Raw genomic sequence first — 5,362 nt, forward strand, 5'->3', positions numbered from 1 at the left:
GAGCCCAGTCAATGCCTGTGACACGCAGATCATGACCCTGGAGTGTTTCCTGAAGCTTCCACTCTGATGCAGCTCTGCCATATATATTCACTTCATTGTTGTTGAGACTCAATGCCACTTCTGTAAGAAATACACACACATGCACTGAGGTTGCAAAACTAGAGAAACAAAACAAAACTACAGAGAAGCTAAGTAGCTAAATAAAATCTAAACCTAACAATGAAAAAAAAAATAAAAAATAAAATTAACTCCACCTACTTTCTGGTACAAACTGGGAGAGATCAGAAGCTTTGAACATGTTATGACCAGAAGAGGAAACCAGTCCTGCTCAGGTATAAAAAAGAGGACTGAACCCCCCCCCCAGTGATTATGCTGTATTATGACAGCTGTCTGGCTGAAAACTTAGGTAAAATTGCAGATTACAGCAACCAAAGAATAACCTAATCTAATCTTCCAGAATTCTGTGGTTGCATTTATTTTTTATTTTTATTTTTTATTTTTTTACGGGGAATAGGCCACCCAGCAACAGGTCATTGAACCACAATGGGGCCTAGGGGGCAAAAAAAATAAGAGTAAAAAGAAATTGAATTGCCCACAGAGAAACTGTGGGCACCACGGGCAATACGAGCGTTACAAGTCCACGGCCTTGCCGGCAGTACACGGGATGCCAAATCCACCAAACATTGGCCATTAAAGTACCTGTAAAAAAGAGAGTGAAGCAACATTGAAGCAAAGAGAAAGGGATGAAAGATTATCAATTAAAGGAGGAGAGTCAATAAGATGAAATGCCTTTGATTCCACCTTATCTAACAGTTGGACAGAAGAAGAGCCACCCTCGATATGAGCACAGTACTCCAAGTTAGGACAAATGAATCTCTTATAAACTGAAGCAACTGCTCAGGAGTAAAGTAGCTACGGCATCTGTACAGCATTCCCAGCTTTCGGAAGGCAGTTTTAGCAATGTTGTGGATGTGTGGCTTCCATGACATATTATAGGTAATGGTGAGACCTAACATATCTATTTTAGAACTTAGCAGAATGATTGCATCCTGAAATGTGATTGGTGGGAGATCATCAAATATTACAAAAACTTCTTCTAGAAAAGTGATACCGATACAACTCAGTTTGAAAATTAGATGGCAATTTACCTGCCAGGCAAGTGCTATTTAACTTCATATAGGTCGGTACTCACGGCTGCGGTCCTCATTCCGGGCACGACAAGCGATGGGCACGAGGCCGAACCGGAACACTTCTGTAATGGCGTATCACTTGGAGCAGGTGTCTGTAACACTGTGTAAAATAAATGGTAAATTTTCACAAATGCACCGGTCTTTGTTCAGATATTAAAAATATGTTTTTTCAATGTTACTCGATGAGTTTCGAACAAATTTAATATTAATTTCAGCCGGAAATCAATAGTTCTTTGGGTAAATCACATAAATAAAAAACCAACAAACTAACAAAACCAAACCTAACCTTAACTAACCTAACACTATTTTTCCGACGAAAATCTGCAATTGACGTAAAACTCTCGCCCAATTATAAGTCTCCTATAGCCAATAAGAAACTCCCACACCACCCCCCACACATGCGCTGTAGATGCTTAAGAATCCAACACGGAGGTAAGGAGCACTGCGCGACGGGCGGTCAGACCTCCGTGAGACGTAAACAACAAATGACAACACTCGTGAATGACCAAATCTAATAATATTGAAAAATTAATATCTCGGTTATCCTTAATTTCCGGCGGAAATGTCACAAAAGAAAAATGTCTTAGATTGTCTAAACATTACGAAAAACATATTAATAACAGTGAGAGAAATACCAGTGCAAGATCGAAAATTCACTAAATAAATTATAAAACTTACACAAGTCATAAATAAAACTATATAAATATATCAGGTTTTAATAGGTTCTAGTAAATGTCACCTAGATTTTAAAATATATCATAATGGTAAGAACATATTGAAAAAATGAAAGAAATTGAACAACACCTGCTGGTTTTAGTCATCTCTTCAAAGAATACCTTTATACCCGTTAAATATAAGATTAACTTTAATTTCTTACCGTAAATAAAGTGGCAACCATCTGTATCCATTAACTAAAACAGTATCTACATGGATATTACAGTACAAATATAAATCTTTCACCAATTACATGACCAATGTATATAATTATTATCATAGATATACGAATTATTGGTTAAAGGCGATGAATCATTTACAGTAGGCGGGGCTGTCCCCTCACGTCTTCCGCCATAACTACGACCTACAATAACTTCTTTCATGAAGTTAATTTGTTATATATTATCAAAATACATGGAACAAAAAAAAGAGTTCCTTCTACTTACCTAAATATTGAAGGATATTAGCGGACTCTGGTCAACATCCTCAAGTCCTGACCAAAACAGCTTGTGTCTCAACCTGTTGGCCTGACTTAAAGCACAAAGCAGGGAACTCCCAATTCAGGGATGGGACACACTTGTAGTCTTCTCTCAATTATTTACTCTAGAAATCACCCGAGAAGGAAGAGGCTGGGACCTAGATCAGACATAACTAGTTATTATACATACAAAACAAGCATCAACTGTTGTCATAGGGGTACCACACAGTAGTAGGAATTAAACAATACATAATAAACCCGTGGTGTAGACTCACTCCAGGGTGAATGTCTGGAGAGCAACGCTAGAATTAGCCTTATTCTGGCTTACAAACTACCTCCACGAGATCATCACATTCTTCATATAACATTTATTATGCTCAATCTATCAAACACACTCTAACAGAGCAAAGAAATACGTGGGACATACCTGCTACTGGGCCCCGGGATGTAAACAACGCCATGGCGTCTCTCCCCCCCCCGGCTGGGATGCATATTCGTTCTAGCGCGGATTCACAAGACATAATTACGTTTTCCTCCTCGAAGCTTACAAAAATACATATCCATATCAATAATATTCTATATCACAAAATGGTTGTCTCTGGAGTTCCTCATACCACACACACTCCTCCATACAAATGTTTGCCGATGGCGCCAAGTTATTTCGGGAAATTAAGAACCGAGCATTTGCATTCATCTACAATGCTTTTTTCCTTTTTAACCTCCTCACTACCCTGTATTTGGAAACCACTTTTAATATTTTATTCAGCTAATGCCAGACAATTTTATTCAGCAGAGTGTGGACCCAGTGCACAAGTGGTTACTTTTACTTTTTTTTTTACTTTTATCCTCTTTGCCACTGATCGGCTTGTTAGCCGCTTGGGCGATCGGTCACGTCTCTTTTCCTTTATATTCTTCACCAAAAGGTCGGCTCGCTAGCCGCCCGGGCGATCGGTCACGTCCCTGTCACGCACTGTTGGCAAATACTGGGCATGCACCGGCTCCTGAATGTACCTGAACCCGCTCCAGTGTTGGTCAAGTCTTCTCTTGAAAGAGCTCACACTCGGTGCCGTCACAACACTCTCTGGTAGATTGTTCCAAGAGTTTACAACCCTCACTCCGAAAAAGTTTGCCCTCACGGTTTTCCGGACTTGCGGCTTCTTCAATCTTGAGCTGTGACCCCTTGTGGGGCGAGCGTCCGCCAGCTCCAAGTAAGGACACTCAACTGAGTAGTGCCCCCTGAGATGCTTATAAACCTCAACTCGGTCCCCCCCTTGCCCGTCTGTAGTATAAGCTAGGCAAGTTCAGGCGCTCCAATCTCTCAGGGTAGCTGAGATGCCGAAGTGCAGGCACCAGTTTGGCGGCCCTCCTTTGAACATTTTCAACCAACTGACAGTCCCTAGCATATCTCGGGGACCAGATGGGGTGACAGTACTCCAGATGGGGAAGCACTTCACTCCTGAAGATCGTCACGAGGGACGGACCGTCTAGATATCTGAACGACCTTCTTATAAGACCCAATAATTTATTTGCCTGATTTACCTTCTTCTCACAATGGCCTGAGAACTTCAGCTCATTGTCAACATACACACCTAGGTCCTTCTCACACACAGTCTCAACTAGTACATTTTCTTCATCCCGTTGGGACATATGGTACGCCTCCTTACCGCTGGTACGCCCCAGGTGCATCCTCTTACACTTCGTGACATTGAATCTCAGCAGCCATTCCTTCGACCATTCCTGGAGCCCACAGAGGTCCTTCTGCAGCTCTTCACAGTCCGCTTGGTTCTTAATTTCCCGAAATAACTTGGCGTCATCGGCAAACATTTGTATGGAGGAGTGTACAACGTCAGGCATATCATTTATGAAACAAACAAACAACAGCGGGCCCAATACACTACCCTGCGGTACCCCACTTGTTACAGGTACAGATGACGATTTCGTGCCATTAATCACCACACATTGCTTGCGGTCATGTAGAAAGTCTTCTATCCACGCTAGACATTTCCCCGAATTCCGTACCCTTCCAGTTTGATTTTCAGCCTTTCGTGGGGTACACTGTCGAAAGCCTTGGCAAAATCTAGGTAAATATTGTCGATATTACCACCCCGTTCTAGAATATGGGTCCAAATATCCAATACCTTGAGCAATTGTGTCAAGCAAGAGCGCCCCGGCATAAAACCGTGTTGGCAATCTTTTACAAGGTTGTTTCGTAGTAGATGTTCCATCGCTGCATCTCTGATAATACTCTCAAGTACTTTACATATTATGCTGGTCAGGCTCACCGGTCTATAGTTGTTCGTGGAGTGTCTATCGCCCTTCTTGAAGATAGGACTCACATAAGCCACTTTCCATTCACTTGGGACCATTTGTTCATCCAGGCATTTACAAAACAGAATCTTCAGGGGCTCTGCAAGCTCGTTGCACAGCTCCCTTAGCACTCTAGGATGCACCATGTCAGGTCCAGGACTCTTATGGACCTTTAGCCTGGACAGTTTATTTCTAATACCCTCTTCTGTGAACACAATGTGGGTCAGTGCTGTGTCGAACCGTCTGTCCTCAAACGCAGGAAGGTTAGTTGCATCCTCTCTTGTGAATACTGAGGAAAAGAAGCTGTTCAATGACTCAGCTTTATCCTGGTCAGAATCTGCGTAACTACCATCTTCAAGCCTCAGGTCTGATACTCCTACTCGCGTTTTCACTTTCGACTTTGCATAGCGGTAAAACGCCTTTGGGTTTGACTTGACCTCGCGTGCAACCAGCCTTTGGAACTCCTTTTCAGCCCTCCTACACTATCTTTGCTTGGTTTCTGGCTCTTGCATACATCCTCCTGTCTTGCTCATCGTTTGACCCAACCCACGTCTTGAATTTCTGGGTTTTCTTCTTAATTTTGTCGACCGCCGCATGGTTCATGTGTAGGGATCTCCTCGTATTCCTAGAAGCACTGGGTTTGGTCTTGGGTATATATTTATCGATCAAATGG

The 5,362-nt window shown here is 42.2% G+C and overlaps 1 long non-coding RNA gene across 1 annotated transcript; it reads right to left on the bottom strand.

Moving 5' to 3' along the window:
* Window positions 1-53: 53 nt before the first annotated feature.
* LOC121859699 lies at window positions 54-2,889 on the bottom strand. The gene is made up of 4 exons (XR_006087697.1): window positions 2,810-2,889; window positions 2,351-2,540; window positions 1,193-1,290; window positions 54-120 (listed from the first exon to the last, which is right to left on the bottom strand). It is a non-coding gene; the product is annotated as an uncharacterized LOC121859699 (long non-coding RNA).
* Between the last annotated feature and the right edge of the window lie 2,473 nt (window positions 2,890-5,362).

Source organism: Homarus americanus, unplaced genomic scaffold, assembly GCF_018991925.1.
Source record: "Homarus americanus isolate GMGI-L3 unplaced genomic scaffold, GMGI_Hamer_2.0 scaffold13610, whole genome shotgun sequence".
In the NCBI taxonomy this organism is placed as follows: Eukaryota; Metazoa; Arthropoda; class Malacostraca; order Decapoda; family Nephropidae; genus Homarus; species Homarus americanus.